The sequence below is a fragment of the Ascaphus truei genome, chromosome 5 (assembly GCF_040206685.1).
Source record: "Ascaphus truei isolate aAscTru1 chromosome 5, aAscTru1.hap1, whole genome shotgun sequence".
NCBI classification, from domain to species: Eukaryota; Metazoa; Chordata; class Amphibia; order Anura; family Ascaphidae; genus Ascaphus; species Ascaphus truei.
This window is the reverse complement of record NC_134487.1, coordinates 148,287,569-148,315,251: the sequence shown is the minus strand read 5'-3', so window position 1 is coordinate 148,315,251 and position 27,683 is coordinate 148,287,569. Positions and strand designations below refer to the sequence as shown.

Here is a 27,683-nt window from a genome sequence, read left to right as displayed (position 1 = left end):
GCGCGTGCGCAGCGTCGTTATGACGTAATGGCGCAATCGGATTCTCTGACGCGTTTCGTCACCAGAGGGCGACTTTCTCAAAGCGCTGATAATAAACGGACAAAGGATCTGTGTACTTATATCCAGTGGGTTGCCTGGCAACCCGTAATTGACAAGGGAAATGTTAACCTATTAAGTTCTAGCTGAAACTAAAAGTCCCATACTAAGTAAATAAAATAGTCACTCGCACAAGTAAACAGATAATTGTGTAACAAAAAGCACATAATAGAATTGATTAAGCTACTAAAATAGGCCATAAAAATGACAAAGTAGAACCAGAATATTAGAATTACTAATATAAATTATGGGGCTGATTTCTTTCCAGGTCTGAAGAGGAAGAATTTCTGCCAGAGCTGAAAGTGATGTGAGTAATATCAATCCAAAGAAGAGAGGGAACTGCTGGGATACCGGCACCCCATAACGCGGCTTGTATCTCCTGAAGTAGGGGGTCCTCGGACCTAAAACCAATGCGGTTCAGCTCAGGAGACCCCCTGCTCATGTACACTATAATTAAAATGTATTTATTTAGTGTACGATCGCCTGTAACAGCCTTGCATGGAGATGGCAAATCTCCATGCAAATGTTACATGCGGCTTTTTTTTCTATCAGCTAGCGTACGGGAAGTTTCAGTGCGCTAGTAGGGGGAAAATACATTGCACGCACGATGAGCCAGTTTTGGGCACGTCCGATAGAAAATGGACTGAGGGCCTTAGTGAATCGCGCCGCCGGCTTCATTTTTTATCGGACGTGCTAATTTTTTTCAGGCCAGCGCGAAAGCTCGGAGCTTAGTGCATAGCCCCCATAGAATGTATAAATACAATAATTGAGACATACTCAATATCATTTATATAAAGGCTGAGTTAACCAAGACTATACAAATAATGTACATGTCAGTACCCACCCGGCTAGTATGCGTGTATATATTTATTGAGCAATATGCAAATTTGACCATTAATTAAATATGCAAAATAGTAGTTAAAGTAACCATAGGTTATCTCTAGTGAGTACATAATCCTGTGTCCAAATACTAAAAATGAATTTAATAAACTTAAACATGTAAATTAAAAACAATATGAATAAAATTAATAAAATATAAAATAATAATAAAGAAGGGAGAGAGAGAGAGAAACTGGAATTAATCATATGTGAAAGATATTAATGTCAGGGAGGAGGGAGTGAGACCCAAGGATAGACCACATGTATAATTATTGTAACTTATTTGAAATAAGGTGCTAATTCAAATTCAATATTTAGACCATGTGGAATGAGAGTATGAAGTTTGAATATCCAATACATCTCACGTTTAGCGAGGTCAGTATCCCTACTTCGACCTCTCCAATGTTGAGCTACAAGCTCAATAGCTGTAAATTTTAAACCTCTAGGGTTGGACTGGTGCATCAACGCGAAATGCTTTGACACACTGTGTCATAACACCTCGTCTGATGTTGCTAAGATGTTCTAGAATACGTATCTTTAATGCCCTTGTGGTTTTCCCTACATATTGTAGCCCACAAGGGCATTCTAGGAGATAGATAACGTACTCTGTTCTACAATTTATATACTGTTGAATTTTAAAGGTTTCATTTTTGCTATTGGATTTGAAAGATTTTTTATCTGAATTTTTATGTTCACATGATTTACAATTGGAGCAACCGTAAAAACCCTCCAGCTGTTGAAGCCATCCCTTATTTGTGTTTACAATCTTTTTAAGGGCACTTGGTGCAATTTTTCCTTTTAAATTTTGGGCTTTTCTGAAAATAACTTTAGATCTAGGAGGAATATTGTCTCTTAGAACTGGGTCATACAGCAGGATATTCCAATGTTTTTGGACTATTTTACTGACATTCCCTGCCCCTCTATTAAAAGATGTTAGGAAGGCTGTGTCAAAATTATTGTTCACAGTCACTTTAGGTATAGCAGGTTTTAATAATTCCTCTCTATTTAGATTGGCTGTTTTTTTCCAAAGCTACACTTAAGAGTTTCTTTATATTCTTTTTGCCTAAAGCGTTTTTTCAGTATCTCACATTGTTGTTCAAAATTAGCATCATTGGTACAATTCCTGCGCATTCTTCTGAATTGCCTAAAAGGCACATTGTCCATCCTTACCCATTATGGGCAATATTGTGCTCCTGATGAAGCTGATTTCAATCAGCGAAACGCGTTGAGCTAACTGAGAGTGACGTGACGCCGAGAGGATCAGCCATCCCACATCTGCCCTTTCCCCCCGAGAACCCGGAAGAGACAGCAACTCCGGCGGATGTGACGTCAGACGCCATCCGAAGCGATCGTGCTCCGGGAGGATCCGACTGATAGAGATGGCTGCTACTACCCATCTTCTCGGCAGTATCAAAGTTACACTATACCTTATGTGCCTATATTTTCTGTACAAAATGTGAGTACGTTACTGTTTTATGCTTGATAAAACTTTTAATTGGTCTGCACTATTGGCTCTCTTTTGTCTTTCTCTGAGACATACAAGACAAGATTGGATTTCAGATTGACTGATACCACCTATACTCACTGCTGTTTGACTTCTGCTAGTCTGTAAGTAGGCTCTCTATATGAGCCAAGACTTTGCAAATTGTTCCTGTCACATTGCACACACAGAAGTGCACTGTATTGTTTTTCTCTTTATTTGGGGTGGATTCCTGACGATTATGCTCCCTCCTAATCCTGGAAGTGTTGAAAATTGCAAAGCCAGCTCGATCGGGTTGAGCTCAGGTGATTGACTCGGCCATTGCAGAATATTCCACTTCTTTGCTTTAAAAAAAACTCCTGGGTTGATTCGCAGTATGTTTTGGGTCATTGTCCATCTGTAAAGTTAAACGCCGTCCAATCAACTTCGCTGAATTTGGCTGAATCTGAGCAGACCATATACTGTATCCCTATACACTTCAGAATGAATCCGGCTGCTTCTGTCTTCTGTCACATCATCAATAAACACTAGTGACCCAGTGCCATTGTAAGCCATGCATGCCCATGCCATCACACTGCCTCCACCATGTTTTACAGATGATGTGGTATGCTTCGGATCATGAGCTGTTCCAAGCTTTCTCCATATTTTATTTTCCCATCATTCTGGTACAGGTTGATCTTAGTTTCATCTGTCCAAAGAATGTCCAAAGAATGCTGGTCTGGCTTTTTTAGATATTGTTTGGCAAAGTCTAATCTGGCTTTTCTATTCTTGAGGCTCATGAATGGTTTGCACCTTGTGGTGAACCCTCTGTATTTGCTCTTGTGAAGTCTTCTCTTTATGGTAGACTTGGATAATGATATGCCTACCTCGTGGCGAGTGTTCTTCAATTGGCTTGATGTTGTGAAGGGGTTTTTCTTTACCATGGAAAGGATCCTACGATCATCCACCACTTCTTCCGTGGACGTCCAGGCCTTTTGGTGTTGCAGAGCACACCAGTGCGTTCTTTTTTCTCAGAATGTACCAAACTGTTGATTTGGCCACTCCTAATGTTCCTGCTATCTCTCTGATGGATTTTCTTTTTTTTTGTAGCCTAAGGATGCCCTGTTTCACTTGCATTGACAGCTCCTTTGACCGCATGTTGTGGGTTCACAGCAACAGCTTCCAAATGCGAATGCTACACTTGGATTCAACTCCAGACCTGTTACCTGCTTAATTTATGATGAAATAATGAAGGAATAGCCCACACCTGTCCATGAAACAGCTTTTGAGTCAATTGTCCAATTACTTTTGGTCCTTGAAAAAGAGGGGGCTACATATTAAAGAGATGTAATTCCTAAACCCTTTCTCCAATTTGGATGTGAATACCCTCGAATTAGAGCTGATAGACTGCACTTTAAGCCCATATTCATTATTTAACTGTAACTTGAATTTATTTTGGTACACAGCCGAAATAACAAAACTTGTATCAGTGTCCAATTATTTCCAGACCTAAATGTATATACATACATTCAGTAGCTGGTAATTAGTTTGGCTAACCACCCAGTTAGAGAGGACTGGACTACATGTGTAGATATCCTCCAAAGCGGAGTAGGTTTTTCTTTGGCTTATTTTGAATGTTTTACTGTTTTAAAGGGACAGGCGCAATAAAGCCTAATTTTAGTTTCACTTTAAATGGTCTCCATTGCGTACCTCTGCACAAATCTCTTACAGGGGTTTACACTCTCCTCTTGTTGAAAATATTGATTTCCTCATCAATCACATTTTGAAAATAACAGAATTCAATATAACATTTCTAAACTAATACCTGATTCCTCTCGAGTTACAGATCAGTATAGTCATAGGTGATGACATACAATTACAGTTCCCACATACTGAGGCATTTGTACACCACCAATCACAGCAGTTCCCAGGATCACCTCCTTGGTCAACAGTCATAGTTACACCAGCCACCAGGACCTCAATTGACACTGCATGTAGGGAGTCAATCTCATGGGGGGCTTAGTCTCTCGTTTTAGGGCATAGAAAATACACCTTTGGTTTTATTGACACTCTGGCTTGTCTTTAGGCCCTAATGTCAAGAGGGACTCGTGCTCTTCCCTGTCTGCAATAGGGTGTTGGTCACAACCATCAAGGTTTTGATAAGTTTCAATTGCGTCACCACACTCTGGAGAATTTAAGGGGACAAACTCCTCTGCTTGAGGGTCCATTTCTGGGCTGATGTCCCTTTCTAAATCATGTGACCTTGCCGGCCACGTTGACGATGGGTCGTTGAGTGTTGGTATCACTGGCGTCCATAATATTGGACAAGTGGCCTACAGTGGTGGCCGCCTTTATCCTTCTGCGGCTGCCACCGCGGAAATGTTAAAACTGCGGAGGCCCGCGGCTTTTTTCCGGCAGGTTTCCCACGCCTCGGGAGTTTTCAATGATAAACGCCATTAGCGCTTATCTGATGATGCGGTCGCCGCGCGGGAAACTCAGAAAGAAACGGAGAAAACCCCCGCATTTATCCCAGCAAATAGAAGGATAAAGGCGGCCGCATCAGTAATATTCACTCCTCCCCGTATCTATTATCCTCCTCGGATTCATCACTTTCTTCTCTTGTGAACGCTTTAGGTGGATCATGAGAGAAGCAAGACTATTTAGTCTGTTACTCACTTTTTGGTTTCATAACTGGAGTAGAGGCCTCCTTCAGGTACTGTAGGACATCTAACAAACTAGCCGATTAGTAGTAGATGATTCATATGGAGAGTTTTGAATGATAGTAGCAATGCCTTCAGTTTCTCCAGTATAGGGTTCCGACTTCAATTGATTTACTATCTTATGTTTTCTAGGTATGCCCACAATTCTAACAAAAACCTTGTCGTCCACCTGTAGGTCCTGGCCCTGTACGCGTCGATCATAACGCCCTTTGTTCCATTTGTTGGTAGAGTCGGCAGCATTAATAGCCAGTTTACAAGTCTTGTGCAATTGTTCCTTAAGCCTTTGTACATACTGCATATACATAGTAGGGTGTATACAATCAGAGGCAACACCGAAGTACAGGTCCATTGGCAATCTAGCCTCTCGCCCTAACTTAAGGTAGTACGGGGAGTATCCTGTGGCTTCATTACGTGTTCAGTTGTACGCAAGCACAAGATGGTGCACATGTTTTCACACCACTTTCTTTTTCTCTGTTATCCAGAGTTCCCATTATGTTTAACCGGGTCCAGTTGAACCTTTCAGGCTGCGGATCCCTCTGTGGGTGGTAAGGTGTCATTCTGGATTTAAAAATGCCACATAATTGTAACAGTTCTTTAATGAGACAACTCAAGATCTCGTCCCTGGTCAGAATGAATTCTGGTGGGCAGTCCATAGTGCACAAAGTACTTTTCCCATAGCACTTTGGCAAGTGTAGTGGTGCGCGGGTCCTTGGTCGGGAAGGCTTGAGAATACCTAGTGAAATGGTCTGTGACCTCTAAGATATTACAAGTGTTCCTACTGTCTGGCTCCAGGGACAGGAAATCCATCCACTCCATGTCCAAGGGTCAACTGGTTATATTAACACGAGGAGCGGACCTCTTACAGAGTGTCTTTCTTGGTATACAGCAGCCAAAATGCTTACAATACTCTTCAATGTCCCTAGCTATATGTGACCAGTAACAATGGTCTTGAACCAGTCCCAGAGTTTTATCGACTCCCACGGTTATCATGAAGGGAGCTCAGTACCACTTGGCGGTATTTGAGTGGGAACACTAACTGTTTGGTGGTTAAATGCTGAAATGTCTTGGCAGTTGTGAATAATAGCCCATTCTTCATTACTAGCCATGGACATTCTGAACATCATGGTGCACCTTGCTAATGGGCAAGGTGAGTTTCCTATTACTCTGGTCTTACCATGCTTCCCCTATACCTGGGTCGGTCCACTCTGCTACCTTCAAATCCTGTCGGTTTTAGTCTGGGCAGTCCAGTCATGGTCAATTCCGCCGGATAAGTGTATGTGGTGAGTATAGCAGTGTGGGGGATTTCCAAGCTATCTGCTATCCAGTTTATTTCTGAAGGGGCTAGCCCCTGGCTCACAAATGTCACAGGCCAGAGTCCATCCGAATGCTCCTGATACAGCTCCCAGTCCTTCCAGATTAGTATCTAGATGTAGATCCCCTCTACCTATTGATTGCCACAGTGGTAAACCATGCCAACAATTAATGGGTAGAGGAGATGGGAGGTGGGGGTAGTTGCTCCAGGGAGGGTGGTTAAGCCTCCTGTGTGGGTAGCAGGGGAGGTGGGTTAACCCCTTAATTACTATAGTGGTTACTAGTCGCTACGGTGATTAAGGGGTTAATGACCAGTAGTTTGTTTTTTATATTGTAATGTTGCTGACCGTGGAGACTAGAAGGATGGTGATGAGGATGAGGATGGCCTTCATCCTGGCAGGGGTAAGTCCAACTTTAATATACTTTATGCTAGCTGGGTAATTTATTTTTAATGGGCAAATGCGCTATTATCCAGGGGGGGGGGGGGTTGCTGGGGGTAGAGTGGATGGGTAGTACGGTTGTTGTACCTCAATGTTTATTGGGGGTAGAAGGAGTGGGTGAATGGGGGTATTTGGCCCAGCGTGAGTGGGTAGCGGGTGGGGTTAACCCCGTCATTACCACTGCTATGGTAAATAAGTGGTTAACTCCTCCAGAAACCTTCCCAGTAGGCCTAACCACCCACCCTGGATCAAGTTCCCCCATTCACCCACCCCTTCTACCCCCAATAAACCAGGTGCTGTGGCTTATCCCCTTCGTTGGCTTAGCAACTAGCTGCTAAGGTAATTAAGCTGTTTTTTTTTTTTTTAAATCCCGCGTCACGTGACCGGGAGACTTAAACGCACAGAAAATACTGGCACCCCATACTGGGGCCCGTAACTCAGGAAGCAGGGGGTCTCCGAGGCTGAAATTAATACGGCTCAGCTCCGGAGAGCCCCTGATACAATACTATGTTATTAAAATATACATTAAAACTGCTCGCCTGTAAGAGCTGTGCAGGGAGATACAGGTCTCTCCGTGCAGCCCCTCCAGGCTGCAGTTTAACTAAACACACGTCGTTTTATAAGTCCTGGGGGGCGGGGAACAAAAAAAAATAAGTAGTATGACCTTGCATTTTTTTTTACCAAACGTTAAAAAAATGGTGATTTTTCTTAGTAAATACCGGTTTGACACACACAGTGCGGTAAGAAAATGCTAACTCTCTCAGCAATGCACTGAATTTATTGAAGTTTAGTGAATAAGCCCCTTAAAGTCAGAAGGGACGGAGGCATCATATCAGAATTATAAGGAATGTAACAAAGCCACAAAAGGGCAATCACATGCCCAAAAACTGAAAATGAAAAACGAATTGCAACAGAAAGTAAGATCAACCCTAAGAAGTTATTTAAGCACCTTAATAACAGAAAGAATAGAAAGGAGAATATACAGTAGGACACTTTCAGCGTGAGATACTGTAGGCGGCAAATTATTGGAGATAAGAAAAAAACAGGTATTAAACAAATGATTTGCCTCTGTATTTACCTGGGAGGAGTCAATTGCAAAAATATTGCCACCGGAGGAAGTGAAAACCTCTGTTAACGAACAATTGGTTAACTGAGAAAAAAGTGACCGGTTGATGTTAATGATTCTGGATATACATTTCTAAAGCTGGCTCCCTATACCCTTTAACTGGCTGCAGGTCAAGTGTGTTTCTTCATTTCTTCAAAGAGTAACTATTTTACCATCATAAAATACCTATCTTTATAGCCCTGTCCATATTTGCTGTTAGTTACATGGACTCTTGAATCACATGAGACCTTTCTACAGTCTCCTCCTTGTGTCCCCTCCTTCTCTCTATCCTTTATCCTCATCCTTTTACTCCTCAGACCCTAATGTTTGAAACCTCCTGTGACTGCAGATGACTCACTTGAGTGCAGCAGCACAGGGAAGCTTTAGTTCTGGGGCAGCACCGTGGCCACTCGTCCCGCTTACCTCCCAGCTGGAGTGCAAGGAATTGATCACAGATAAGAGCTGCCTGAGAAGTGAAGCTTCCCTGGGCACTGCTGTCCTCTGGCTTCTCCCCGCGGCACAGGGAGATTTTGGCCTCTATCGGCTGTAACATTGTCTGGTCCCTGGAGTGTTTGTGATCCAGGAAACCTGGCAAGAATAAGGCTGGTCCCAGATACCCTGTTCACATCCTCTGACTCACTGTGTGGGGCTAATTTCTTTCCAGGTGTGAAGTGGAGCAAAAGCTCGAGCAATTTACGTGAGTAATATCAATCCAGAGAAGAGAGGGGACTGCTGAGGGGCAGGATAGAGGGGAGGTATCACTGACAGGAGACGGGGGATGTATGAGACACGAGTCAGTCTGTATGAGGGTCCCATTCTTAGACTAAAATCATTTGATCCCAGGACATTTTATAGACATTGCCTCTATCGGCTGCACCTTTGCCAGCTTCCCGGGGAGGGTTAATTACGTTTCTGGAAAATTGGCAGCATTGTCTGTACCCCTTGTCACCGCCCCTGTCACCGCCCCTGTCACCGCCACTGCCCCTGTCACCGCTCCTGACTCACTGTGTGGGGGCGGATTTCTTTTCAGATCAGAATCAATGAACATCGGGGTGGAAAATAGGTGAGTAATATCAATCCCAGAGAAGAGAGGGGACTGCTGAGGGGCAGGAGAGAGGAGCAGGTATCACAGAAAGGGGGGCATGAGAGGGGGTATCAATGACAGGGAGCAGGAGAGAGGGGAGGTATCACTGACAGAGGGCAGGCAGGTGACAGAGGCTACATGGATTCATTTGCAGAATCATTGATTAAATATTTAACCCTTTGAGTGCTGTAAGACTCTCAGCGTCTGAGGGCCACCACTCTTCCAGATCTCAGCCACATTATTGCTTGGTGTAGTGATCACATGGTCACAGGCAGCCCCGTAGAACATGAACAGAAATGGTGGATAAACAGAAAGAACAATAAAGCAGCGCCTAAGTGATAATAAAAAATCACCGAAAATATATACCAACATATGATCAATATACAAGTGCCTAATATAATAATATTAAAAAATAGTGTTAAATAAAATCAAACTGTGAATAAAGAAGGGAAAGAAATAAACACCAGTCCTTTCAAAATGTCCAATAAATGGTGCAATGGTGATGTTGATATGGGGGTCTCCGGCTGCTCTCAAAAGGGATAAACCACATCCGCTGGAATCTACAGAAAAGAGAGAGGAGAGAGCGCACGCCCCATAGTATAAAACCGTATATTTAATTATGGGAAAGGGGGGAGGGGAAAGAAAATGACTCACAATGGTACAATGTATAAAAGCGTTTTGTGAAATATCACCACCATCCGGTATCTGCAAAAGGATCCAAAGTCCATCAGTCTCATAGAGATGAAGGGGCAGTGATTCGTCAGGATTTCCAGGGTGCTTCCGATATACACAGCAAACGTCTCAGGATTCCAAAGAATGTCTCCTGTGCTGGATGGCCGCTTGACTGTCGCGCGCTCGAACCGTCCTGCTTCTGCGCATGCGTGATGAAGTAATGTCCGTGCGTAGTGCGTAATGATGCTCCCTGACGCGTTTCGTCGCACACAGGCGACTTTTTCAAAGGGTGATAAGGAAGGGATGCTGGGATATGTATATATACCCTTATGGTATTCTAGCAACCCCTTAAAACCAGCTGATTGTAGTTTAAGGTAAAGATACAGACTCAATAAACTGTTATATAATGCACTGATCAAAAAATATATATAGAACTATGAAGAGAAAACAGAAAAGCTAATAACAAACAATTGTAGTAATCAGATGACTAAATAAACTCATATATATACACATTTAGAAAATAAGTCAAGTGAATTATAACACATTAAAACATATTAGAATTCGGTAAATAATATCTAATTAAATAAATAATATCTAATACACCTAACGACATAATCTAAAATTCCAACAGTAATAAACACCAACTTTAATATCAATATGTACATTGAATATCTATAATATAAATAACCCAAAACAATATAATATAAATAAAATAAAATATAATGTAATGGTAGAAAAAATGTGAAATGAAAAATAAATATATATAATCATTAATGTATATATATAAAATATATATATATACATATATATATATATATTTATATATATATATATATATATATATATATATATATATATATAAATATATATATATATGTATATATATATTTTTTATATATATACATTAATGATTATATATATATATATTACATGTTGAAAAATGGAGGCATAGACTCAGTGAGGAGGACATAGCTAACCTAACATAATATCCTAGGTGGAATACTATGAAATAATGGAGTGTAATTAAGTAATATTATGTTAAACTAATACATATAAAATGGTTGTATATGAGGTTATATGTGAAATTAGGGGCCCAGATCAGGGAAGTAATAGTACACAATAATATGTAAATGTAAAATATACTATTGGAAATACAGGTAATTACAGAATGCCTGCCTCAAGATCAGGAAAATATATGGGAAGGATTCATAATGATGGATGGCAGAGGAGACTAAAGAAACTGGGAAAGTATGTCCAGAGGGAAGGCTCAGACCAGCGTACTGACATCCAGACACTCGTTCAATCCACCAGGTGTGAAGGTACCCAACTGGTGGATCCAGAACGTTTCCCGTCTGCAGAGGAGTTTAAAGCGATCGCCTCCTAGAGCACATGGAGAAATGCTCTCAAGTCCCATAATAGTCATTGACTTGGGATCTTGGTTATGTGAGGATTTGAAATGTCTTGAGACACTATGAGTATTTAAACCCTTGATGACATTTCTCCTGTGCTCCAGGAAGCGTGTGCTGAGAGACCTGGTCGTGCGGCCAACATATTGTTGACCGCATCCACACTGAATGAGATAAAGTATATCTGTGCTCTGACAGTTAATCAAGCTATGGATACAGTGTGTAGTTCCTTCTGCTTGGGGAACAAAATTGGGATTTAATTAACAGATGTCTACAAGTAATACACCGGCTGCGCCCACATTTATGATTACCCTGGAAATCCTGACGGATCACTACCCCTTCATCTCTATGAGACTGATGGACTTTGGATCCTTTTGCAGATACCGGATGGTGGTGATATTTCACAAAACGCTTTTATACATTGTACCCTTGTGAGTCATTTTCTTCCCCCTCCCCCCTTTCCCATCATTAAATATATGGTTTTATACTATGGGGCGTGCGCTCTCTCCTCTCTCTTTCTGTAGAAATGGTGGATAGTCCACTTATGTACTGATTGCGGTGAACGTGATCTCCCCCCAGAAAATGTGGCACTCCGAGGCCCAGATCCACAGACCACCACTACTGACTTAACCATGCGCTAATTTAAGTTAAAGCATTGTGAAGTACTGATGAGTATCTGCAAAGCTTCATAACGGTTATGTGCTTTGTTTTGCCGGTAGAAGTCGAAGATGGATTGCGAGAATCCGCATGCGAGCTGCAGTGTGAGTATTGGCAGAATGTAAGGAGAGAGGGAGAGAGAGGGAGATAGAGAAAGGGAGATAGAGGGGGAGAGAGAGAGGGAGAGAGAGAGGGAAAGAGAGGGGAGAGAGAGGGGAGAGAGAGGCGAGGGAGAGAGAGGCGAGGGAGAGAGAGGCGAGGGAGAGAGAGAGGGGAGGGAGGGGAGGGAGGAGAGGGAGGGAGGGGAGGAGGGACGGAGGAGAGGGAGGGAGAAGAGGGAAGGGAGGGAAGAGAGGGAGGAAAGGGAGGGAGGAGAGGGAGGGAGGGAGGAGAGGGAGGGAGAGAGGATAGAGGAGGGAGGGAGAGAGGAGAGGGGTATTGAGAGAGGGAGGGAGGGAGAGAGGAGAGGGAGAGAGGAGAGGGAGAGAGGAGAGGATGGAGGAGAGAGAGAGGGAGGGAGGAGAGGGAGAGAGGAGAGGATGGAGGAGAGAGAGAGGGAGGGAGGAGAGAGAGAGGGAGGGAGGAGAGAGAGAGGGAGGAGAGAGAGAGGGAGGGAGGAGAGAGAGAAGGAGGAGAGAGAGAGAGAGAGAGAGAGAGAGAGAGGGAGGAGAGAGAGAGAGAGGGAGGAGAGAGAGAGAGAGAGAGAGAGAGAGAGAGAGAGAAAGGGAGGAGAGAGGGAGGAGGGGGAGGAGAGTGAGGAGAGAGGGAGGCAGGAGAGGGGATAAGGCAGAGAGAGGGAGAGGAGATAAGGCAGAGAGAGGGAGAGGAGATAAGTCAGAGAGAGAGCGAGGAGAGGGGGGTGAGATAGAAAGGAGAAAAAAGATGTTTAATTCTCATGACTCCATTCTCTTTGACTTTTTGTATGAAGATTCAGAAAGACCTGCCAGCGCCTAAGGTAAATCATTAGAATAATACTTCATAATGAACCCATGTAGTGCCACAGTGACCGGCAACATATTGTGATACTGTATATTCATATTAATACCTACAGTATATACCCAGCACTGTACATGCATATAGAACACTATGTGTGTGTGTGTGTGTATATATATATATATATATATATATATATATATATATATATATATATATATATATATATTGTGAAAAACGTAAATAAGAAACACAGTCTGAGGTTATTTTGAAACAGAATAACACGTGAATTTATTCAAGTCAAGTGCACAACGGAGACAGCTTCAAAACAAAAGCTCTCTAAACAATAAACATGGTATGCCATATATTTATACCCTAAATCCTAAAGCTCCACCCCTTTATGGGGGGGCTTGCACGTCACTAAACATTACCTCATTTTGTAATACATAACAATACTAAAGCTGATGTCATTTTGTAATACATAATAATATTGTATAACTGCCTGTCAGCTAGAAACCATTCTGGGGTTAAATGGGATGTGCCTATCCTACCACCTGGCATTTGTGTGAGAACTAGTTTCACTGCGAGAATCTAAGTTTACTGTATCTCATGGGTTCTCATAACTTTTAGCCTGTTGTTAGATCTCTACAGATCAGGTCCTTCTAGGGCAAGCAAAACCTTTTCTCCCGGGAGCTACTGAAACGCAACAGATATGGGATGCTTTCAAATAGTATGACATATACGAGCTCGGAGCCGTAAGAATTCAGGGAGGCACCTTGGCTGAGTTCTTACAACTAAATTTTAATGGTTCACAAGCACGTTTATATACACAAGGCAGGGACAAAAATACAGTTGTCATCTGTTACAAATATGGGTACACATCTAAATTTACATGTATCCTTCACATAATGCCTTTTCTGTAGAGCTTTAAACATTTAACTGCTGAGCAAGAGACATATACAATGGTGACTTATAAGGCAACCCTATCCTCTGGTCTTGTTTTAACAATATTTTGACAGGCATTGAACAGTTGGTATCAAGCTATTTACAATAGCCTCCCATGAAAATAGCAAGGCCAGCGTATTCTTTTTAACCTTATCAATTCCAGAACTTGGCAGAAGACAGGTTTAACCTTACATACCCTCCTTTTGTTCTGAAAGAACAAATCAATTGACCAATCCCATTTATTCTTCTGCAAACCACTCAGGAGAGGAAAAACTCCAAGGGAGAAACCTCCAAGAGACCATGTGCCTGCAGAAACCTATCTCTTTTAGGTATCTCGTTTGATAATCAGAGATGAACATATGGGTGGTTGACGAGTACCAATACTATTGGTATTTCTCGCTCTCTTTGTGGGAGGTATATACATAATGGTCAAGCTAGAAGCAGAAACATCTTTCTTTGGCAAAAAATAGAGCTGATTACACTTTTAGCCATCTAGATTAATTCATACACACAGAGTAATAAACCTGCGATTATCCTAATTCCGAAAAGAATTTAATTCCCAATACATCGAGCCAATTTTCAAGGCCAAATGTAAAATCAAACTCTTTTGTTTCCTCTCGCATTCTAGATTAAATTTCTGCTAGAGTATCCATATCATGGTGGATACTTTTTGATTGGGTGTCAATATAAGAACGGCATTCTTTACCCACTAATTTACAAACCCCTCCTTGTGCTGCCATCAGATAACCCAATGCCATACAATTTTGCAAAACTACTGTCCTTATCTATTGCTGAACCTTAAAAATAGCGTCTTTTAGTATCGTGAAAAAAACAGCATTTATATTGACTACTGAAAAATTCCCTTTTGCATATAAATCATACATTCCTAACAGGGTATTAGACTTCCCACTACTCTCTTAACTGAGCTATTTTTAATAATTAATGCCTTTCAATTTCGTATTCTTTGCTTAGGTATGATGAACATTATTTAAATTCTATTTCTGAGCATAAGTGGGGGTTGGTGTGGGTTAATATTTCCTAGGAGCGACTGCCCAACACATACATCTTACATACTACATTTACTCAGAATATCGGAACAGACAAAATGGCTGCCATAGGCAAAATGGTTGACTTGTGATCCTTTCCTTGTGGTTGACACACGCCCTTGGGTGACCTCCCCACCTTCCTCTTTTCCAATCTTCTCAGCCCCCTCTTCCTTTAGAGACAGTCCTTTTAAAGAACAGTTAACCATATCATAGTCCTGCCGGACCAAAAAAATAGTCTCATAGTACATAACTTGACTCCTTTCTGGCCATTGTATCGGCCCAGTTGATTTCTTTTTTTTTCGGTCTCTTCTTCTGGGGGACTGCTGACATCTTCATCAGAAAAAGAGACATAGCATCGGTGGGGGGGTTGCAACGCACTTCAGGACCAAAGTTTTGCTGTTCATAACACAGAGAGTAATGAGTAGGACAGACACACATACAAAAACATCCACTAGCTTCGCTCCCAGTGAAATAATCTAACCACCAAGTCCCAACAAATCCCAACCCTCATCTCTACCTTCAAACACTGGAACCACTTTCCCAAATAACATAACCTGGTCTAGTTGCAGGATAATAATTTATCTATCCTTCTATCACAGAGTCAATAATTTCCCTAGGGTAAACTTGTATTTCTACTCCCTTCATAACCAATTTCTTATATATATAGTTCTACAAATATCTTATAGCATCTTGTCTTTTTCCAAGGGGTTAAATATAACTCTCGTGTTCCTGGGGTGCAATTTATTGGGTATGTATAGTACATTGGGATATATTGCACTAAGATGTGGGCTTTGTTTACCAGGATTCTATTATATAACAAAATATTCTTGTTACTACCCTATCGTCTTTATGTGGACACCACTTACAGTATATAAACCTAATAGAATAAACATTGTAATTAAAATAATAAAACCTGTAAAAAGAAAGGTTATTAAAAAGTTCAAAGTTCATATGTTGAGGTCCGATGTTTCTTCTTATGAACTTTTCTCCTTTTTTTGGTTAGTGCCGGGTTTTCTTATGAACCAAAACACCAACTGAGAACGGCTGTGTCTTTAGGCCATCCCTCCTTTGTTGAGGTTTAATTTTGAAGCGACTGTGGGTGCACTTGTGTAACATGGATCCAGGAAAAATACTCTGATTGGGTAGAATCAGGAATGGGCCTCTCCACTTTAGATGAAAAGCGCTTTTGCGTCACCTTTATCTTCATCTAATTGGAAGGACTGCACCTGGACATGAGACACTCAGACAATTGCATTAGTTTCACACAATAGATGCTGATTAATATCGTCTGTTTAGAGCATAATCATACAACATTAAATCTACAAGGTACCTGGGGTGACCATTGGTCTTCCCATGAGAGAAAATTATATCTGATTGTCACATTAGGCTAAGCCAACTACACCTTTATATTTAAGGGATCAATCACAAGGCTAAACAGGCAGAAAAATAAACGATGGTTCATTCGGATAAGACCTTGAAAACTTCACAAACACAAGAAACAGAGAATATACTTTGGGGGACCTTATACTTATTAGGAAAATAACTTGGGGAGATTTGGACTCGAAATCCAGGAGTCTGGGGGGCACAGGGAGGCCCTGGTGTAATTCACACTGCGTTCCGTCAAATCATGCCTGCTTTCTGGGGTAAATTAAGTGACTAACAGCACTTTGGCCCCACAACTCCTGCAACCAAAATAATTATATTTCCACCCAAATATCCTCCTAAAACTGACACACAAGAAATTTCACAGTTCCGCTAAGGGAATATGACATAGAAAATAACAAGGTCAGTTCACTTTCAGGCACTCCATATCTGAGCTGGGGCATTGGAATGCTTATTCACATGTAATTCACATGTTAATTCACAGGCCAATTCACCAACCTGGGTTTAAATCACAGGACAAACACAATGCATTGCAGGCTTAGAACTCATAAAACAAACATGTAGACACAAGAGCTTGCACTCCACTATTTGCACCTATCATGTGGGGTTCTAAAACCTTCTCTTCTCTAGGACACCAGCTAAGAATACCTTGCTGACAGACAAGACAGGCCAAAATATCACCTCCCTTTTCCCTCATGTGCCAGGAGACTCTGTTCTCATAAGCATATTCTGTGCAGCTATTTCTCATAAGGGGCCACCCATACAAGGCAATCCACTTATAAGTTCGCACAGACAGCTGCAGGCCCATGAGGCAAAGGGAATACACAGAGAATGCATTAACTAGCCCACTGGCAGTTAACCCTACATACACAGTTCCTAGTTTATACCCATGTGGGGGTATAAAAAGGAAAAATTACAGGCAACATAGTAAGGTACAATATCATGTAACCATGCTGTAAAATGGCTACAGTCATCTCTCCTGCTGACAGTAAGGCCTGGTAAGTTATGGGCATGCCAGCAGTAATTATGGAGGTTTGCCCTCACACCCTGGTGAGGTGCCCTATGTATGGATGGGAGTGATTGCACCGAGGGGTGTACCACAGAGGAGTTCCTCACCAGGACCATCCACAAGCGGACGCTGGGATCCTGATGAGATGGAGGCACTGCACTGGATATAGGTACGACTCAAGTACAGTATCTCAGCTGCCTGTCTGGGTTGGCAATCCCCACACACCATCATGCGGGAGACTCAGGAGTCCTGTTGCCAACAGGTGCACCACCAGACACTACACTAATGGGGGCTGCTTAGACCACAGGGGCCAATATGAGATTGGGTGGGTCAGGCCAGAAAATCCGTTACAATTATACCCAAGAGCCAAGAGCTGACACTCTCAGCCCTTGCCATATGGTTTCAGGGGCAGCCAGCAATAATAACAGCAATAACACCCTCCTTTTGTTCACTTGTATTACATGTGAACAATATCATATAAAGGATAACAGCATTTAAAGCATAACCTTAATGGAATTGCTTGATGTATAGCAAGACTAACCTAAAACCTTTGGGTATAAAATTTTCATTAAAAAATCTCAAAAGAACCCTACTGAATACAAATATAATCTGCTATAGTTTTCTGACAGAAACTTTTAGAACACAAAATAGCATCTGATTTGCTGAAAGAACAACCTGTAGCATAAAAACTTATAGACACAGATTTAAAGGTGGGACACATTTGAGAGAAAAAGATGGTTAAAAATGATAAAATATTAAATATTTGATCAACTTTGCAGAAAAATAATTCCATAGAGAACCCTCTAGTATATGAGGAGTGGCTCAGTGAGCAACGACACCGACTGGCACTGAGAGCTTGAAGCAGGGGAGCCTGGTTCAATTCCCAGTGTCGGCTCCCCGAGACTCCGGGCAAGTCACTCTATCTCCCTGTGCATCAGGCACCAAAAACGTAGACTGTAAGCTCCACGGGGCAAGGACCCGTGCCTGCAAAAATGTCTCTGCAAAGCGCTGCGCACAACCAGCAGCACTATAGAAGAACATGCCATTATTATTATTATTAGTATACTGGCAGACCTGGTCAGGGGCCGTTTTCCTTGTACGTTGTTTTACTGCTATTTCGGGGGCTGCACACTTATACATGGCTCAGCACTAGAGTTTCTGTGCTGATTACATTGGACTAGTGGTTACTTTATCCACCTGTTCCCACTGCAATACACTAGTGATTCTATGCAGTTCATCAGTGATCCAGAACATTACATTGTGTTCATACTATAGGATCTGAGCGTTTAATATTTGTTTTAATCCCCATTTTAATCCCCATTTTACACGGATATTAAAGATTTAAGTTTTAACCACTTCGTTACCCACCCACCAGGTGTTTAGAGTGCTCATTCTGGGTTACTGTCCTCTGTTTATTGGAACTCTATATTAATCAATTTACACCTGTTTCCATTTCAAGCCATATAACAAGCTCAAATAACTCTCTGGGCTTCCTGCCAAAACCTTGTAACAGGAAAAAAATGGTTAATTACTGGTTACTGCAATACAATTTGGGACAGCTTGAAATATGCAGCTCTTCACACAGCCCGACAATGTTTCTGGTATTCAAAACTTAAAACTGGATCTTTGTTAAACAGAAAATTGTAGGCTTTAACATATACTTTTAGATAGTTTAGTTACTGGTTATACACAAAAAGAGCACAGAGCGCAGATACAAAACAAACAGAATTTTACGCTTCTTTCACACATTCAACCAGTTTTTACAAAAAAATAACAGACACATATTTTCTTACCTATTTTAATAAATAGGAAAACAAAACAGTTTGATCCTGCAGAATAAATTAGTAAAGATATCCCTTTTTTTTTTCTTCATATCATAATTAACTTCTTTTTTTTTTTTTTTTTTTAACTAATTTTTAAAATGCTGAGCTTCTAGTTAGCTTTGTGTCTAGAATATATTTCCCCTGTTATTCTATATAAGATATTCACCTGATTTTATCTGTGGAGATTTAGAGGAAAAGAATTATAATTCTGGTTAAGGAAATAAATCGCCTGGCCAGTACGATAAACATCCTTATTATTCCAGTGACTGGACTGTTTACAAAAATAATTCATCCTTTCTTTATTCTTTTTCTCCACAGATACCCAAAAAATCCCTGCCCAGTGTAAATTAGTTTATATTATTGTGGTGGTGTACACCTTTTAAAAATTAAATTTCAATCATGAGCAATTAATTATATTCTTATTTTAGAATCATTTGCAAGTCCTGAATAGTCATTTTGTATACATCAATAAACCAGTATTCTTATTATTCAATGCAAATAACACTTTCACATAGATAGAATTCACCCAGATTCTTACAAGCACACATACAGGGATTATTCAATCAATCAACCTTTTTTTTACCATATCCATACTTAAAAATAAAACATTCTGAGGGAAAAAGAAACCTATACCTGTTATACTCTTGTTTTCCACTTTTCAATTCAGACAGGAAAATATTATTAATTTAAACTTAATATATACTCATACTCAGTTAATGTTGCACAAATAATTTGAGTTTGCATGTTCGTTTTTCCTAAGAGGCATTCACGATTTTTAGTACATTCCTATGCCTGTGTAAAAATAGCTGGAGGAAAAAAGGTGGGGGCTACTTGCAGCTGCTTATTACAATACATACAGGCGAGAGAGAGACAGCTGATTTTGCCACTAACAGCGAGGGAGAGGGCTGACAGGTTAGTGTAAGTTCATTAGATGACAAAATGTTAGTGCCCATAATGAGTTTATACAGGAAAGAAATCTTAACACTTTATGCGCACGTATTAATAAACAATTATTAACTTAACTTTAAACAATATCTTAACTTAACATTAAACAATCCTTATGTTAACTTAACTTTAAACAATTTTAACTTAACTTAAATTAAATTGCCATGCTATTTGAAATCATATACTGTACGTTTTACTTATCAGGGACTTACTGTACACTTGATTAAACAATAGGGACCCACCCTTTGTTACATTAATCACAGACTTACCCTCGATAAAACCAAAGGGACTCTCACCCTTTGTTACATAAATCGGGGACTTACCCTTGATTAAAGGGACTTACCCACGATTAAACAATAAGGACTCTCACCTTATGTTCTTTTGCCCTTATAAATTTAGGTTGTTTAGTTTCGCAGAGGAAAAGGTGAGAAACAAATAAAAAGAATCTTTACTCACCCTTTTTTCTGTGCGAAATTCCACTTCTGTCACCAAAACTGTTAGATCTCTACAGATCAGGTCCTTCTAGGGCAAGCAAAACCTTTTCTCCCGGGAGCTACTGAAACGCAACAGATATGGGATGCTTTCAAATAGTATGACATATACGAGCTCGGAGCCGTAAGAATTCAGGGAGGCACCTTGGCTGAGTTCTTACAACTAAATTTTAATGGTTCACAAGCACGTTTATATACACAAGGCAGGGACAAAAATACAGTTGTCATCTGTTACAAATATGGGTACACATCTAAATTTACATGTATCCTTCACATAATGCCTTTTCTGTAGAGCTTTAAACATTTAACTGCTGAGCAAGAGACATATACAATGGTGACTTATAAGGCAACCCTATCCTCTGGTCTTGTTTTAACAATATTTTGACAGGCATTGAACAGTTGGTCTCAAGCTATTTACAATAGCCTCCCATGAAAATAGCAAGGCCAGCGTATTCTTTTTAACCTTATCAATTCCAGAACTTGGCAGAAGACAGGTTTAACCTTACACCTGTTTACTCTTTTAATTTGAAGCTGATTGGATGAGGAAGAGTCAATAAATTTAGCTAGGAGCGAAAAAATTCCATTCTTGTTTCACACATTTGTTTATACAGAAATGAAACACAGAAATTAGACTCACAAAGACAAGACAAGATGGCGGATAGAAATATTCACACAAAATGGCTTCATCCTAAATGCTGTTATGTTGTTATGCCAGACCCCCTAATGTCTCAACTTTGTCAATATATATATATAAAAATATATATATATAAATATATATATATATAATTCTGTATACTGTGTGCTCATTTGCATGTTATTTCCCAGAATCCCTTGCTGCAGTGGAAGTTCTGTGTGCTGGGCGATAATGGGGAAAGACAGGGTTGCAGACCTGTCTAAGACATGAAAATGAATATACAGGAATATTTACAGTTGCTTTAGGCTTTACTGTGGAGTGTTTTAGTCACTTTTTTTTACCCACCATAACCTTAATAAATGTGGTGAGTATATATATATATATATATATATATATATATATATATATATATATATATAGTGATGCCCACACCACGTTGCAGTCTCTTTGGTCCCAAATAAGGCCGGAAACACTGTATTTCTATTTACGTGGGGTTTATTTATAGGGGTTAAGTAACGTTTTCGCAAGGCCCACCATCCCTTTAAGAAAACCAAACCAAAATCATAAATAAATACCTATCCCTGTCAGGGAGCTAACTGAATTCTTCAGGCCCTTACTATCAGGGCCGCCAGCTAAGCCTGTCTCCCCACATTCTCTGGTGAAAAACTGGCTCTGGCTCTCAGTCTGCCAGCTTCCTGTGTCTTTTTAACCTGCAATCTCACAGGAATCCTGATAATTAGGCTGCAGGTGCATGCAGGTTAACTGGTTGAGTAAACTTTAAAGGGGATGAGACCGCTCATCCGCTAATACACATAAATTACAAAAATGCTAGGCAGGTGCTAATAGGGCACAGCTAGACATATTTATAACAGTGTGATCCAAGGAGGATCAGAAAGGGTCCCAATAGTAAACAGCACTCAATGCCGGAGAATAATGAACTGGATAACAGTGATCCTACAGGAAAAAATACCTGTTTAGGGAACTAATAGCCCTACAAAGACCAATAAGTCCAACAAAATAATAAAGTTTTATTTGTTTAAATCTATATCTATATTACTCCAACCGTTGTATGTATGTACTGTCGCGGCCGAGTTTATTTGAGCATTTGCCCGGTCTCGGCCAGCGACAGTAACAGGGCGCATGCCGGGGTGTCCCGGGCGCGTGCCGAAGCCTCGGAGGAGCGCCCTCCGATCGGGGGCTTCCCCCCTCCCCTCTCCGGGTCCCCCGGAACCCCCCCCCCCACCGCCATCCCCCACATCGCGGGACACCAGGGCTCCCTCGGGGAGCCCTGGGCACGCGTGCAGGGGGCGCAGGCTCCCGATGACGCGTGACCGTGCATCGGTGACGCGCGGCACGCCAAGGGGATGCGGCTAGCAAGCCGGGACCATCTCCTGGCTTGCGGAACTAGCCGCACTCAAATAAAATGTGCCGCCTCTGTATGTCTTCCTGTCTGCCCTATCCCTAGGGGCAATCACATTGGACCTTTGGCCCGCCACTACGCCTCAGGCCAATGAGATGGCTCCCTTGGCCCGCCCGCCCCCGCACACCTCTCATCACACACCACACACACACACACACACACCACACCCACACACACACACACACACACACACACACACACACACACACACACACACACACACACACACACACACACACACACTCTGGCAGGGGAGGGGGGAATGAGGGACGGGGTTCTGCAGAATGTCACACCTCCCACCCAGGTAAGTAAACCAACCGCCGCCTCCCCTCCCAGCGTACACCCCTGCCACCGCCTCAAACCCCTGTGCCTCCCGCTGCCTCAAACGCCTGTGCCTCCCCTCCCAGCGCAACAACCCCTGTGCCTCCCCTCCCAGCGCAACAACCCCTGTGCCTCCCGCTGCCTCCAACCCCTGCGCCTCTGCCCCTCCTTCCGGCATTGCCCTCCCGCTGCCTCACACCCTGGCCGCTACAGTCAGTGGGGAGAGAGCGCCCAGGACAAAGCGGGGGAGTGGACAGCCGGCCGGGGGAGCGGCCACGACAATTTCAAACACGCTGCCTACCGCCTCACATCCACGTGGGAGCAGGCGGGTGAGGGAGCGGCCGACGCATGCACGTGCCCCCGTCTGCAGATGGGAAAGTTTCGGGGGAGGGGTGACAGTACGAACGCCAGACAGTGGGGGGAAGGGGGAGCCAGGGGACACATGATACATTAATTGTCACTTACTCCTCCCCCACCTCACCTCCCTGCACCCCCCTCACTTCCCCAGCTCACCTCCCCCCCTCACTTCCCCCTCCTCACCTCCCCACCCCTTCCCCCCTCACCTCCCCCCCCTCATTCCCCCCCTCACCTCACCCCATCACCTCCCCCCCACCCCATCACCTCCCCCCCATCCCCCCTTCACTTCCCCCCCAACCCTTCCCCCCTCACCCCGTCCGCTCCCCCCTTCACTTCCCCCCCTCACCCTTCCCCCTCCCCCTTCCCCCCTCACTCCCCTCCCCCCCTTCCCCCCTTACTTCCCCCTCCCCTTCCCCCTCACTTCCCCCCCCCTCACCCCCTTCCCCCCTCCCTCCCCCCCTTTCCCCTTCCTCCCCTCTTTCCCCCCTTTCCCCTTCCTCCCCCCCTTTCCCCTTCCTCCCCCCCTTTCCCCCTTTCCCCTTCCTCCCCCCTTTCCCCTTCCTCCCCCTCCCCCTCCCCCCTTTCCCCCTCCCCTCCCCTCTTTTCCCCCTCCCCCTTTCCCCTTCATCCCCTCCCCCTTTTCCCCCTCCCCCTTTCCCCCCCTCTTCCATTCCCCCTCTTCCATTCCCCCCCCTCTTCCATTCCCCCCTTCCCCCTCCACCTTTCACCTCCCCCCTTCCCCACTTCACCTCCCTTAATCCCCCCCCTTGACCTCACCCCCCCTCCACCTCTCCTCGCCCCCCCCTCCACCTCCTGTCACCCCTCCACCTCTTGTCACCCCTCCACCTCCTGTCACCCCACCCTCCACCTCCTGTCACCCCCCCTCTCCACCTCCTGTCACCCCCCCCTCCACCTCCTGTCACCCCCCTCTCTCCACCTCCTGTCACCCCCCTCTCTCCACCTCCTGTCACCCCCCTCCACCTCCTGTCACCCCCCTCCACCTTCTGTCACCTCCACCTCCTGTCACCCCCCCCCTCCATCTCCTGTCACCCCCCTCCATCTCCTGTCACCCCCCCCCTCCACCTCCACCTCCTGTCACCCTCCACCTCCTGTCACCCCCCCCTCCACCTCCTGTCACACCCCTCCACCTCCTGTCACCCCCCCCCCACATCCCCCTCCTGTCACCCCCCCTCCACCTCCTGTCACCCCCCCTTCCCCTCCTTTCACCCCCCCTCCACCTCCTGTCACCCCCCCCCCCTCCACCTCCTGTCACCCCCCCCTCCACCTCCTGTCACCTCCCCTCCACCTCCTGTCACCCCCCCTCCACCTCCTGTACACCCCCCCCCGTCCACCTCCTGTCACCTCCCACCTTGACCTCCTGTCACCCCCCTCCACCTCCTGTCACCTCCCCCCTCCCCTCCTGTCACCTCCCCCCCTCCCCCTCCTGTCACCTCCCCCCTCCACCTCCTGTCACCTCCCCCCTCCACCTCCTGTTACCTCCCCCCTCCACCTCCTTCACCTCCCCCCTCCACCTCCTGTCACCTCCCCCCCTCCACCTCCTGTCACCTCCCCCCCTCCACCTCCTGTCACCTCCCCCTTCACCTCCCTTCACCCACCTCCCCCTAGTCCCCCATCTCCCCGCCCCTTTCCCCCATCTCCCCTCCCCTCCTTCACCTCCCTTCCCCCCACCTCCCCTCCTTCCCATCCTTAACCTCCCCCTCCCCTTCACCTCCCCCCCATTCACCTCCCCTCCCCCCTTCACTTCCCTCCCCCCATCACTTCCCTCCCCCCTTCCCCTCCCTCCCCCTTCACCTTCCCTCCACCCCCCCTTCACCTCCCTCCCCCCTTCACCCCCCCCCTTCACTTCCCTCCCCCCTTCACCTTCCCTCCACCCCCCCTTCACCTTCCCACCACCCCCCCTTCACCTCCCCCCTCCACCTCCCGTCACACCCTCCACCTCCCGTCATCCCCCATCCACCTCCGTCACCCCCATCCACCTCCCTTCCACTCCCCCCTTCAACTACCCCCCCCTTCATCTACCCCCCCTCTACCTACCCCCCTTCACCTCCCTGTACCCCCCCACCTCCACCCATACCCCCACCTCCCACCTTCCCCCAACTACCCCCTTCCCCCACCTTCCCCCCTTCCCCCACCTCCCCCCTTCCCCCTTCCCCCACCTTCCCCCCTTCCCCCACCTCCCCCCTTCCCCTGCCCCCAACTACCCCTCTTCCCCTTCCCCACCTCCCCCCTTCCCCTACCTTCCACTTCCCTCCCCCCTCCCCCCTTCCACCTCCCCTCCCTCTCCCCTCCTCCCTCTCCCCCCATTCACCTCCCCTCCCTCTACCCCCCCTTCACCTCCACCCCTTCACCTCCCCCTCTACCTACCCCCTTCACCTACCGTCCCCCCCCCCCCACCTCCACCCATCCCCCACCTCCCCCCTTCCCCCAACTACCCCCCCTTCCCCCTTCCTCCACCTCCCCCTTCCCCTTCCCCCACCTTCCTCCACCTTCCTCCCTTCCCCCACCTCCCCCCATCCCCCAACCCCCCTTCCCCCACCTCCCCCCTTCCCTCCCCCTAACCCCCTAACCCCCCCTTCCTTCACCTCCCCCCCTTCACCTCCCCCTTCTCCCCTTCCCCCTTTTACCTCTCCTCCGCCCCCCCTTCACTTCCCCTCCGCCCCCCCCTTCACCATCCCCTCCTGCACCTCCTTTCGTCCGCCCCTCCCGCCTCTGTCTTTCGCCCGCCCGCCCTTCTGCCTTTCACCCGCCCACCCCCCTGCCGCCACACAGCCGCCGCACGCAATGACCAGACACCCGCCACACTCGACACACCACCCGCTGCCTCTCACACCCACCCACACACTCAGACACACACCAGCCGCCTCCCGCCCCTATGCACAATATCACTGACCAGCTGTCGCCCTCACTCGCCACACACCCGCCGCCTCACACCCTAGCAGGACCCCCACCCACAGCCAGCACTCACTACCCATGCACCACTCGTACTGAACACCCACCCGCCGCCCTCACACACACTCACACCCTAGCAGGACACAACGCCTCACATTTTCACATCACTTATGTCACCAAAATCTACATTGTACTGTGGTGTGTTTACAATAAACCATTTTTATACAACATCGTATTACATTTTATTCCATCTTTCTATTCTCCAACTTTCCAATAAATACTCAACCTATTGTTCCACAATTATAAATAATACTACCTATTACGGATTTACATCCCGGGCAACGCCGGGTATATCAGCTAGTACTAATTAAAAACACACGATTATGAGTGAAAACTCAGTGTGTTATACTAATATGTTATGGAAATCCTCCCAGAGGAGGTCTAGGCGCCGCACAAGCGTCACTAAGAATATTTAAGTATACACGGGGATCCAGGTATATAGTACTAATACCACTTTAGATCTGTATTGACCATTTTGGGCAGATCATATAAAATTTCTCATTCCTACACTCACTATATACACTTTGCCATATATTAGATATTCTAATAATTTTGATCTGTTTATTCTTTCCACCATCAATATGGCCTTTGTCATATTCACCACCTTTGGCACATTAGTTATAGCACTTCTTTAGGGTATTAGTATAACACACTGAGTTTTCACTCATAATCGTGTTGCTGCAGTTACTGTATCTCTGGTACATCAGTATCTCATTACATTTATACTAAGTTTCATAAATACTTATCGATAACGCTACAGCGACACAAAAACAACAAGGTATCCATTAACATCTTATATTAGGTTCCAGGACACATACTTACCAGCACTGTTTACAAAGCATTAGTAAGACCACACCTTGAATATGGAGTACAATTTTGGGCACCAATCCTAAGAAAAGACATTATGGAACTAGAGAGAGTGCAGAGAAGAGCCACCAAATTAATAAAGGGGATGGACATTCTAACTTATGAGGAGAGGCTAGCTATATTGATTTATTTACATTAGAAAAGAGCGGTCTAAGAGGGGATATGATAACTATATATAAATATATTCAGGGACAATACAAGGAGCTTTCAAAAGAACTATTCATCCCACGGGCAGGACAAGGACTCGGGGCCATCCCTTAAGGTTGGAGGAAAGGAAATTTCACCAGCAACAAAGGAAAGGGTTCTTTACAGTAAGGCAGTTAAAATTTGGATTCATTAACCATGGAGACTGTGATGCAGATACAATAGATTTGTTCAAAAAAAGGTTGGACATCTTTTTAGATGGGAAAGGTATACAGGGATATACCAAATAAGTATACATGGGAAGGATGTGATCCAGGGATTAATCCGATTGCAAATTCTTGAGTCAGGAAGGAATTAATTTTTTCCCTTAATGGGGTTTTTTGTTTGCCTTCCTCTGGATCAATAAGTAAGTATAGATATAGAATAAAGTATCTGTTGTCTGAATTTAGCATAGGTTGAACTTGATGGACGTACGTCTTTTTTCAACCTCATCTACTATGTAACTATGTAACTATGTAACTATGTAACTGTTACAGTGACTCAATAACCACAAGGTATTCATTGGA

The 27,683-nt window shown here is 44.4% G+C and overlaps 1 long non-coding RNA gene across 1 annotated transcript; it reads left to right on the top strand.

Annotated features, from left to right (window-relative positions):
- Window positions 1–364: 364 nt before the first annotated feature.
- Window positions 365–11,933, top strand: LOC142494479 (uncharacterized). The gene is made up of 4 exons (XR_012801471.1): window positions 365–403; window positions 8,675–8,707; window positions 9,041–9,073; window positions 11,892–11,933. It is a non-coding gene; the product is annotated as an uncharacterized LOC142494479 (long non-coding RNA).
- The last annotated feature ends 15,750 nt before the right edge of the window (window positions 11,934–27,683 follow it).